We start from the raw sequence: 12,630 nt of genomic DNA on the forward strand, positions 1-12,630 counted from the left end.
AGACAGCAGTTACAAGTCCAAGGAAAGAAAACAAGAATCCTGTTGCGCACTATGGGTCAACAGAAAATAGTGGGAAGCAGTGTGCTCAAAGGCCTTGAAGTGAGCGGTCTTGATGGAGAGGAATTTTTACAGCTCCCTGAGACATACACTCAGGATGAAATTCCAGTCACGAAAGAGCATGTAATCACTGATGACATGATCAAAAAATGGCCCTACCTAAAAGAGGTCCATATACCACACATTGATGCAGACATTGGGCTACTCATAGGAATGAATGCACCAAAGCTTCTAGAACCACAGCAAGTTATCAACAGCCAAGGCGATGGGCCCTATGCCGTCAGAACCGCCTTAGGATGGGTGGTAAATGGCCTTTTGGATAACCCTGCTAATGAAAAGAATCCAGTCATCTATGCTAATCGCATTTCAGTATCTAACCTGAGTGATTTGCTACTACAGCAGTATAACCATGACTTCCCTGAAAAAGCCTATGAAGAAAAAAATGAGATGTCGGTGGAGGACAAAAGATTCATGGGGATAATGGAAAGGGCTGAAAACAAGGATGGACACTATCAGCTACCATTGCCCTTTAAAAAGGACGAAGTTAAAGTGCCTGATAATCGTCAAGTGGTCCAGCAGCGTGCATCATGCCTGAAACGAAAGTTACAAAAGGATACAAAGTTAAAAGAAGAATACACCGCCTTCCTGCAAGGGGTCATAGAAAAAGGTCATGCTGAAGCTGTACCAAGGTCGGAGCTTAAAAGAAACGATGGAAAGGTGTGGTATATACCACACCATGGCGTATACCATCCCAAGAAGGAAAAAATCCGTGTTGTGTTTGACTGCTCCGCCTCTTTCAATGGATTCTCACTGAATAATGAGCTCATTCAAGGTCCAAACTTAACCAGCACCCTCATAGGTGTCTTGTTACGTTTCAGGAAGGAGCCTGTTGCTATGATGGCTGACATAGAAGGTATGTTCCATCAAGTTAGAGTCACACCAACAGACAAAGACTTCCTGCGCTTTCTATGGTGGCCAGGAGGTGATTTCCACCAAAGCCTTGAGGAGTACAGGATGACGGTCCATTTGTTTGGAGCTACGTCATCTTCAAGCTGTGCTAGCTACGCACTCAAAAAAGTTGCAGAGGACAACAAGGATAAATTCTCTGCTGAGGCCATCGGCACTGTAATGGACAACTTCTACGTTGATGATTGTCTTAAGTCCGTGTCCACAGAAAGACAAGCAATGGCACTCTGTAGAGAACTCTGCAGACTCTGTGCACAAGGTGGATTCCATCTCACAAAATGGGTGAGTAACAGCAGAGATGTTTTGGCTTCTATACCCAAAGAAGACAGAGCAAAAGAAATAAAGAGCTTGGACTTGGACTCAGAAGACCTTCCCATCGAACGAGCTCTTGGAATCCAGTGGTCAGTGGAAGATGACAAGTTCACATTCAAGGTTGCACTTAAGCAGCAAGCCTGTACTAGAAGAGGCATTTTGTCGGTCGTAAGCTCTGTTTACGACCCTCTTGGATTTATAGCACCATTCATCTTCACTGCAAAGCTAATCTTGCAAGAGCTCTGCAAGCTAAAATATGGATGGGACGAAAAGGTCCCAGATGGTTTCATTCAACCATGGCAAAGGTGGCTTGCAGATCTTCATACGGTTGAGAACTTCAGCATTAGCAGATGCATTAAACCACCAAGCTTCGACAAGATAAAATGGGCACAATTGCATCATTTTTGTGACGCGAGTGAGCTTGGCTATGGAACAGTGTCCTACCTGCGGCTCACCAACACACAAGATCAAGTGCATGTAGCATTTGTGATGGGAAAAGCCAGAGTAGCGCCCCTCAAGCAGATTACCATACCACGGATGGAGTTGACTGCAGCCATGTTAGCAGTACGTATGGAGAGGATGTTAACCTCAGAGCTACATCTGCAGCTAGAAAGATCAGTGTTTTGGACTGACAGCACCGCAGTCTTGAAGTATATTAAAAATGAGACCAAAAGATTCCAGACATTTGTGGCCAATCGAATTAGTGCCATCAGAGAAGTGTCAGATGTCAAGCAGTGGAGATACATCAACACTAAAGACAACCCGGCAGACTTTGCCTCTAGAGGTCTAACTGCTGAAGCCCTCATAAGATCAGATCTTTGGAAGAATGGACCGATCTTTCTCCAAAGAGCAGAGCAGGAGTGGCCCATCTTGACAACTGAACTAACTTCGATTTGTCCAAATGACCCTGAGATAAAGAAGGAACGAGTAATTGTCAATACAATAATGAAAGAACAACACAACAGCACTAGTTCTCTGATTCATTACTTCTCATCTTGGCACCGACTTACAAAGTCAGTCGCCTGGCTTCTAAAACTCAAGAAACTGCTTCGAGACCTGCATGTGAAAAGAAAAGAAGTTGTTGAAACAGTCCAGTCACAGGAAGCAAGCCAAGCAAAATGGAATGGACTAATTAAGGAAAAGATGGACAAGTTTAAAAGCTCCATAACATCTAATGTCAGGAGTGTACTGCTGAAGACAAAGACCAGCACTCTACAGCGGCCAATCAGCAAGATATGCCTTTTAGTAGAAGCTTCAGATTAAATCGAGATTTCAAGTGCACTCAAACACATAACACAGTTATGAGGTAGTACGATAAGAAACATATTTATTTATTTTTAGTTTGGCTCCATTTTTTTGTTTAGTTGAATTGTTACGTTTTGCACTTAGAACAATAGGGGCCGGTATGTAGGAGCCAAATGTTAAGAAAGGAGTAGTTGAATTCCTTATTATAAGAGAAACATTATGTTGATAGTAATTGGTATTTTTGCCCCATGTGGCCAACCACAGCATTGAATTGTTTATAAATTTGGCACCAGTTGATGCCGTCATCCTGTTGCCATCATCCTGATTTAGTATCAGCTGTGGAGAGCGCAGCTGTTTAAGGACGCCAAGAGCCGAAATAGTTTTTTAACGGGCTTTAATATAGTTTGTTCATTTCAATAAGACAAAGTTTAAGTTAATCTTTTTTCTTTACTTTGGGTTGCCGCGGCATATCCTGTTTTGGGTTGTTTGGGTTGGTTTATGTAGTTTAACACACACGCACACACACACAAAGGCTGCAAATCAATCATATGCATCCAATGACAGAAAGGACATCTAACCGTGAGTAAACCCATGAATGAGCGCAACTTTATTTAGTAGATGCCTTGTTGACACGTTTTCTTGGCGAAAGAAATATGGCTTAGAATAGAAATTAGAAGGAAGCCATAATAGCAATAATGATGACAATGTGCAGTCAGACACATATTGTGTGTGTGTGTGTGTGTGTGTGTGCACTATCCCCTAGGAGAAGTTTCACGCTATCATTATCTCCTCATCGGAACAGCACGCTGCAAGAAGTGGGCCAACTTTAATGAAACAGCGAGGAGGGAAGTATGAAGAGAAAGTTAAAAAGTGTGACTATATGTATGTAAAAAATATAATATGTATAATAATATGTCATTAATTTGATTCATTTTGATTAAATATCAGCAGGTTCAATCTTAGGTCCTGTCCTTACTTTAAATCTATAACCAAAACTGGACGCCAATCACTGCATGTACGCAGATGATACAGTGTTGTTCCTAGATGGAGTTTTGCAATGTTAAAACCCAGGACAAAACAGGCCATTTCATAAACTCACACTGAAACGGAGACCTGTAACGTTACTGGCTAGTGGCACCGAAAGCCCTCCGACAGGTATCGAGTCCAGCTGACCCAGCTCTCCTGTCCTCTCCCGTCTCTCTGATCACCTGTCTCTCCTCCTCTGCTGTCTCATTCAGACCGTTCAAAGACAAACAAAATAAACGCCAAAAGCACTACTTTATTCTGAAGCCCACGTTATAGCGTTTGCTTACGTAACTTGTTTTTGTACCAAAACTGACGCCACAAGTAAAACATATCTCCAGAGCAAACACTAGAGATATTATCGGCCTAATGTTACCTGTGTTCTCCTTTAACTGACTTCAGCATGTTTACATTTGTCATGTTTGCTATATACTTGTTCATTAGAGTGGAAATCCTTTTAGTAAACCGGCTGAACTTGGTTGACTGCTTCATTTCCACTTTAAACCAGAAGGCAAACTGTCTACTTTGCTGTTAAATCCACAGACATTAATATCTTCCGTTTACTGTACATTCTGAGAGATTGTCTTCCTTCCAGACTCTGCCAGCGTACCCACAGGATCTTTATTAGTCTCATCTGAAGGTAGAAATCCCAGATCTGGATCACCACCAGCAGGGAATCGATTGTTCCTTGGCTCAAGGCCGATCCATCCCAAAAAAAAAAAAAAATCATCGAAAATTGTTCAGATATTTGTGAGATATTCTGCTGACATATGCACTAGTGGGCAGTTCATCTAGTCCTGCATATTACAAAACTTCAGCATTACAGAATGGGAGTGACAGCTTCAGTTAAGTATCTGGCTCTCAGCAAGGATATTCAGTGAATAATGTAGCAGAATTGATGTTAACAAAAACAGCGCTTTAGGTTGTCGAGATCCTAGAGTGTGTGTCTGGATTTACTCAGCGCTAGACATTAAAACATATTAATTAGCTCAGAGTTAAAAGATGAATTTTCTTTTTACAGTTACAATTGAATTGTTTATGAATTACTTACTCTGTTAACTCCATCACCTAACATTTTTGTCAGTGTGGGAGGTAACACAAGCTGGCAACTTGAGTGGAAAAAAACATAAAAGCCTGTAATGTGACTATTTTTACTCAGGATAGGAGCAATACGTGAATCTGTGAGGTGTAAGTGTGAAGCAGTCTGATCAGAAAGTAACCGCGAGAGGGTTCATGTTGAGGACACTTTTGCTATAGCGCGTGCACACACAAATGGATTGCCATGGTAACAGCAGCTCCGCCATCAGCCTTAAATAACCCTTGTCTATATCCGACTGTCTGCCTGTCTATCAATTCGGAACTAAGCACCTTTATCCGTCCAAACAAGACAAGTTTCAGCTCTACGGGGAAACTTTTTCACCTCGTAGAGATCATTTCCACACTTCAACACGCTGTGTATGTAACAGGCATGTTTGTTGGAGCACACGCACGTTGCAGCAGTCACATTTCTCCCCGTCTTACACACACTCTCATTAGATAACCTGCCACTAATTAGAGACATCGGTTCATTAAGGCCAACTAACCGCATGGGCTTCACAATGAGCAGCTGTGTGTGTGTGTGTGCGAGCACATGATTGACATGCTGCCCAGTGGCACACATATAAGACTCCTTTACAAAAAAGCTCTATTTAGACACTTTTAAACTACAAGTTCTTGTTTTGAATTGTGAAAAAAAACACAGTGTTGCCACCGTCTCAAAGAGAGGAAGTGAGAGCGCGAAAGAGTCAGAGGAGACCGATCATCTGAAGCAAAGGGTCAGCAGATGGTTTGCCAGTGGCGACCCGGTGATGTGACGGAATGTCTTCCTCTCCGCGCATCTATCATAACGTCCCTCTGAGTGATCATATGTGATTTACATCCACATCTGCCGCTAAAGCCCTCTGTACGTTACGTGACTCCGCTTAAGCGCAAATGTCAGCGTGGTGTAAATCGCTATCGTCTCTGCTGCATCCAGGGCAGCTGACCTCCAGTAACAACACGTCACATTATTCACAGGGCTGGCGTGACAAATGTCATCAGTGGAGCGCAACAATTTACAGCGATGGGAACTGTAAAGCAACATGCAGATGGAGAGATTAATGCAACGGCGTTCATTGTGTAACTGAGCTTTCATTTACAGTGATACGATGCAAGGATGTATAGATTAGAAGGGTGGTTTTACTTCCAAATAATTTCATCAATTTTAGATTAGTGATGTAATTAATGGACATATAAGGCTAAACAAAGCACAAGGTATATAATGTATAAGTGTATTCCGTTATGGTGTCAGTACTGCCTCTATTTGAGATTAAACCAGATTCGGTCCAAACCGAGTATATGTCTGGACCGTGTACGGTCAGTCTGGGAATTTGTGGCTAAATTGTTACACGAATAGTCCACAGTCATCTGTATAATGTTAACTCCAACGGTACATAACCACCAGGTCCGGCGAGGACGCTAGGGGACGTGCTGCTCAAGCGGTGACGTCCCCTAACGTTGAATGCACCTGATTGGTCCCTGGTTTTCTGCTCTCCGTTTCAAAGAAGAAACAACATGGCAACAAACTTTCTGTTATTCCGTCGAAACAATCCACTATGGATGTCCATAATTAACCGTTTAACCGTTAACTGACATTAAGCATTTTAACCGATTAACGCTATCGGTGCAAACGATTAAAAGAAATGTTAATAATGAACTCAAAAGCTGAGCGGCTCAGAGGAGAGAAAAGCTGGTCCATATGGGTCTCCACTGCCCACTTGTGATCAGATCTCACTTCCCTGCTCCATATGCAAATAAACACGTACATCATTTCCGTTTGCAAAGACCAAACGCAGAAGAAAGAAAAGAAGAAGAAGGAGAAATCAAAACAGTACAGACTAGGTCAATTCCTTGGCGTGTTCCAGGCAAACTAACTCGCCCAAGATGTTTGACGCACTCGTAAAAATCAGACGTTGTGGACAAAGCCAGCTGAGGCGATGGAGAAAAATGGAGGAACAAAAGAAGAGCCGCGGGTTTGATGACGCATTTACCTGATACGTCCTTGTCATATATCTCAGAAACGCCTGGAGGGAATTTCTGCAAATTTGGCACAAACGTCCACTTGGACTCAAAGATGAAAGGTCACTGTGACCTCACAAAACACCTTTTTGGTCATAACTCAAGGATTCATGAGCTAATTATGACAATTTCACACAACAAGATGATGAAGAGATGACATTTTAGACAGACATGACCGCAAACTGCAACTTGACTGGTCGGCGGAGGCATTACAACCACACGGCATTAGGATGTATGTACTGTATGTCATTTGACCAGCGACCGACAGACATACAGCCACTCTAAACAATTTGTGTCATTAACTTTGATTGTCCACAACACACAAAACTCCAGCTAGAAAAAGCCATATTGCAAACTTGAAAACTGATTGATCCATCCAGTTATTCAAAGTGTTCAGAGGAGACGGAGTGCAGTCCTCCTCTGCCCTCTATCAGCTGTTTTCTCATCAGGGAGCCCTCTCTTTCACATTGCTCCACATCTGCTTCTGATCATGAAAAGTAACGCAATATTTATCCAACAAAACATCTGACTTTCATTATTAAAACAAATACAATATGGAGCTGAGTTAAAGGCCAAATCCCCAGATCGGAGTGTATCGGCTGAACGCGGCCGAACACTAAATACAGGTCGGAGTTTACACACAATACAAACTGTTGAGAGCTTCAGAGTTTAACGCTGGTGCTGCTCTGAGATCTTAACCTGCCTGCTGTGAGCTCAGTCAATAAGAGCAACTTCTGATTAAAAGTAAACAAGAGAATAAATCTACACTTGAGTTTCAAGTCCTCTTAATAATGCTTGTGAATACAAACTTTACAGACTGAAAAGATTAAGAGGATTTATTATTTTTAAAACAAACTGTTGCTCTGCCAGCGCAGCCCAAATCATGATAATGGAACATCTTGAAGGATGCAAAGGCTGGCAGTTTGAGATGGGAATATGAGAAGTGCTGGCACAGATTAAAGAGACTGTTCTGTAACCTGAAGGTCACATGTTTGCATGATTGTTATATGCCCAAGGTCAGAAGATAAAGGCTGAGGTCGGCATTATTCTACATTTTCTTATAAATTTCTTACCGTCCAATGAAAACACCAACAATGTGTCTCTGTGGCACTCAGTTCCAAACCCATTCGTTCCTAAAGATGCATGCATTATGTACAATCCTGAGGTTCAAAGTTCATTCTTGACCTTGGAAACAGCAGCTGACAAAATGGACCTTGAGGTGAAATTGTCTTGTCAACTGCTATTTCCAAGATCTAGATTGAAGTTGGAGCCGTACGGCGCCTTTAAATGAAACTCGTGAGCTCAAGTTTACGACATGGGAAGTCGTGTACAAGATATGCTCGGCGTTCGAGTGGTTAAGTCGTGAGAACACCGCTGCTAAGCAACGGCAATAGCCACTGAGGCTAACAATTTAGCAAGCTAGCAAGTGGGTAACATAATGCAGTAGGCATAATGACAGAGGAGAAAGATGAGGCCGTTGGGAATATCAACATTTTCCTCAGACATATTATAAAATTGCAGAAGAAAAGAAAATTACAATATATTCACTGATTATGCACCGAAAAATGGACTTCCAAGGCCTCCGCCATTTCTGACAACGTCAACAAACGTGTCACAACTCGTGAACTCTGAGCGTTCAGTAACGTTCCACTTACGAGGAGGGCGCTCATATGGACTCTTCTTGTGAACACCGTAAACACGACAACATTTGAAGGCACCATTCAATCAGTATGGACAAAAAGTCTTCCAAGTGCTTACAGTAGGAAAAAAATCTTAAAATCTACATTTCCTTGACAACTAGAAAACTCCTGCTGACCCAGAACAACTACTAAATGGAGATCGAGATGAGAAATCTTTAGTCTATAAGTACCATATTAATGCATTTAACCTTTATTTTACAGATTGTTTGATTTTATTAAGAGCAACTGGCTGCTATACCTCATAGTCCTCCGTCTCTACTAGTAGAAAATGTCAGTTTTCCACAGGAATAAAAAGGAAACTAAGGGTGCTTTCACAGGCCAACATTTAGTCGGTTTTAATCAAACTCTGGTAGTTTGGGCAGTTGTGAACGCAGACGAGAGGTGGTTTGGGACCGTTTCCAAGCGAACCTTAGTGTGGACTGTAGGGAGAACATAATTGCAGGTAGTGAACCAAACACAGGGGATTAGATCACGTTGTTTGTTGAGATGGACACAGGTAGACGACAGGTTAACATGAGAGGGAGAGGACTGATTTGGACTTCTGCAGAAGACCCATGTTTGCATACAGACATGCAGAATATGCGAAATTAAGTCCACAAAAATAGTGAGGTTTATAAAGTCATTTGAGATAAAGTGGAGGAGAAGGGATTCGTACGCACATCAGCAAATTATTAAAAAAAAAATCTAATAATAATTTTAAAAAAGGTGTGCTTGAAAACACGCACTCCCTCCATCATCCTCGCACACATACACACAGATGTTGTTTATATTTAATAAAAGCCCTCCTCCTGTCTTTCCCAGAATCCCTTGTTGTTTCTCCCAGCATGCTTGCTGGTTTGCAGGGAGACGAAGGAGGAGCTAAAATGTCAGAGGTCACCTGACAAAAATGTATCTGTCTTCCCTCTCTGCACGTCTCTATCATCTACCACCTCTCTACCTCCCTCTTTTCTTCCCGATATACATTCACTCACTTTAACATGGAGGGATGGGGTTTAAGCTCAAGTGTGTACGTGCGCTTTAACAAGCTTCTTCTAGTCTCTGGGGTCAGAAACCATTTTAAAAAAACAGCCAGACTTTTCCATTTGATAAGATCACAATGACAAGTAGCAATTTCATGGTGGAATCTGCACACTGCTCTCGGTTTCCATTTAATGCAATTCAATTCTTTTTTTAAAGAATGTCATCTGACTTCCCTTTCCTTCATCAAACTGATTGATAAAGGACATTTAAATTGAATTATGGTCTCAGGTCAAATGATTCGTCCTCTTAAAATAAATCTCTAGCTCCATCTAGTGGACTATAATGTGCGGGACAGTTCCACCTGTACACATGAGCATCTGTGTGTGAATTTTACATTCATCCTTAGATACAACTTTCATGAATGGATTATCCTTCCTCTCCTTTCCTCGCCAAAATTGAGTTTGGAGCATTATTTAGCCTCCTTCATGACAAGCTAGTATGACATAGTTGGTACCGATGGATTCCTTAGATTTTCTAGTTTCATATCATCACTTTAGCTTTAAAACTGAGCCCTCTACAACCTAAAAATTGCAAGTTGCGTTAATGCCTTAAAGAAATTAGTGGCGTTAAAACAAATTTGCATTGACACGTTATTATTGCGTTAACTTGGACAGCCCTAGTTCAAACACACGCACCACTAATTGAAACCCAACCTCAGGACAAAGAGCAGCCCTGTGCTTTTGATTCCTGGTGCAGTCATTGTACCTAACAGCTGCAGGGATGACTGCACGGATGAGAATGTCAGGAGGTACAGCCGCCTTAAATGGAGCCCCTAGTGTGGTGTGAGTCCTCCAAATGACTCCGCTATTCATTTAGCAAATTGTTTACTGACACATGCTCATTAGCTGTGTTTCTTTTACCTTTAAGATGACTCTGTTTATTCGTTCAAGGAAGTTTTAGAGGAAATCTGTTTGAGATGGTATGCCATACTTGCCATCCTTCCCGATTTTCCCAGAAGACTCCTGTTTTCCATTCCCCTCTCCCAGTTTCCTGTATTTCTCCCAATATATGACACATTTTCACCCCTTTTTTTCCTTGTTTCTGGTACTATACAGCGTGTTTAAGCTCTATTGTTTCCACCTGGATGACAATACAGCTCCAACAAATGTCTTTTTTCTGGCAGAAGAAAGCTGCTTGCGCTCACAGCACACGGCGCCCAAAGTTGGGCATTGCTTGACGCAACCAAAAGCCATCGTGGCGCGGCGCAAGCCGTTGGAAATAACGGGTGTCAGAGCGCAGTGGTGGTGTTGTTGCGTTGTGTCTGAAAAGACTTTCAGTCAGAGACGGGGAGAGAAATGGAGAGTACTAAAAGTAAGAAATACTTCAGCAGGGGTGAAAAATGAATAAAGGAATGAATTAAAACTGATTTTATGTCAGATTTACTTAAGTTCACGCCAGAAGGGTGAATTATTCTGTATTATTTCCTGGTAATTAAAAGTAAAATTATAAGTATCATGCTGTTGCAGTGTACTTTTCATTCTTTAAAAGTCTCCAGAATGCAGGAAACAGTCTCTGAAACTGAAATATTTCTGTGGGAGTACCACCAGATCCCCCCCCCCCCTTGGTTTCTAAATCCTCCCTATTTCTGAGTTCTCAAGGTTGGCAAGTACAGTATGTGGTATGCCAGGCACATTAATCCAGCAACCGCCACGAAGCGATGGAAGCTCTGTGACCAGCACTGAAGGTCAAATATCCATGACGACACTTTGCAGTGTGTGTGTCAGTTGCAGTGTGTGTGTCAGTGGCTTTGGCCGTCCAAAACACTCCACATGAAGAGATAACCTGGAGAGCTATTGTCTGAGAATGCAGGGGACGAGTGTCCACACCGGAACAGGCCATTGTTAACTTGCTAGGGGAAAAAACAAGACATTTTTAAAGGCTGTGTGTCCATCTATCCTTCCTCTCATATATACCTTCACACATACACAACTTGGAGAGGTGACTGATTCAGTGATCACAGTATCACAATACTTAAGTCACGATACGACCTTATTGCGTTTTTAAACATTTTGCGATATGCTGCGATTTATGACTTTTTTTTCAACTGAAAAATTATGCCTTTTGTCAACATCTGTTTCATCTAAAAAGATCCAGTCTTCACTCTGCTCATCTCAGAGTTTTCATTCACATATCTGGAGGTCAGAGGTCACCCCTTTGAAAATGCCAGTTTTTCCTCGCCAAAATTTAGCGTAACTTTTGAACATAATTTAGCGTATCTTACTGACAAGCAAACATGACACGGCTGGCTACCGATGGATTTCTTAAGTTTTTTAGTTTCATATGATGCCAGTATCTTCACTCTAGCTTTAAGGCTGAGGCCATCGAACTGTTAAGAGGTTAATAGTTTATATAATAAAAAATGTATACTTGGCATTCGTGTATCAATACAATATTGCCACGCAAAATATCGCGATACTATGCTGTATTGTTTTTTTCCCCAGCCCTCATTTTAAACCAGGGGTCAGCAACCTGCGTCTCTGTAGCTCCTCTCCAGAGGCTCCCTGTGGATTTATAAAAATGGAAATGATGAACTGTTTTTTGTTTACATTTTCATTTTTATTTATCATTGTTGTAGGTCTATGGTACGACGGTACGACGGAGTATTAGGGCCACATTGAGGAAAAAAAATAAATCGGAGATTTTGAGAATAAAGTCATAATATTATAAAGTAGTAATTTTACGTTTTATTTTCTTTTTTTCTCGTAAAGTTATGACTTTATTATCGTAATATTACGACTTTTTTTCTCGGAATATTACGACTTTTTTTCTCGTAAAGTTATGACTTTATTATCGTAATATTACGACTTTTTTTCTCGGAATATTACGACTTTTTTTCTCGTAAAGTTTTGACTTTATTCTGGAAATCTACTATATATACTATATACTTAGACTATAAACTGTGTTACCTTCATCACAATGATCAAATGTTTTGCGGCTCCAGACAGATTTTATTTTATTTTTTTTGCTTAAATTGGCTCTTTGATAGTAAAGGTTGCTGACCTCTGTTTTAATACATACATTTTAGATACAACTCATCCTTTTTTGATGTTTGCTGTGTTAAAGGAATACTTCACCAACAAAATGACCATTTGTATATCAATTGCCTACCCCGTGTTACCTTGAATTCTTGGAAGAAAACGTTTGTTCTTCTTGCACGCCTCCATGGTGAACAAACAATCAAAAAACGGCTTGTTTAAACCTGGACCTCATT

This window comes from Sebastes umbrosus, chromosome 24, assembly GCF_015220745.1.
Source record: "Sebastes umbrosus isolate fSebUmb1 chromosome 24, fSebUmb1.pri, whole genome shotgun sequence".
In the NCBI taxonomy this organism is placed as follows: Eukaryota; Metazoa; Chordata; class Actinopteri; order Perciformes; family Sebastidae; genus Sebastes; species Sebastes umbrosus.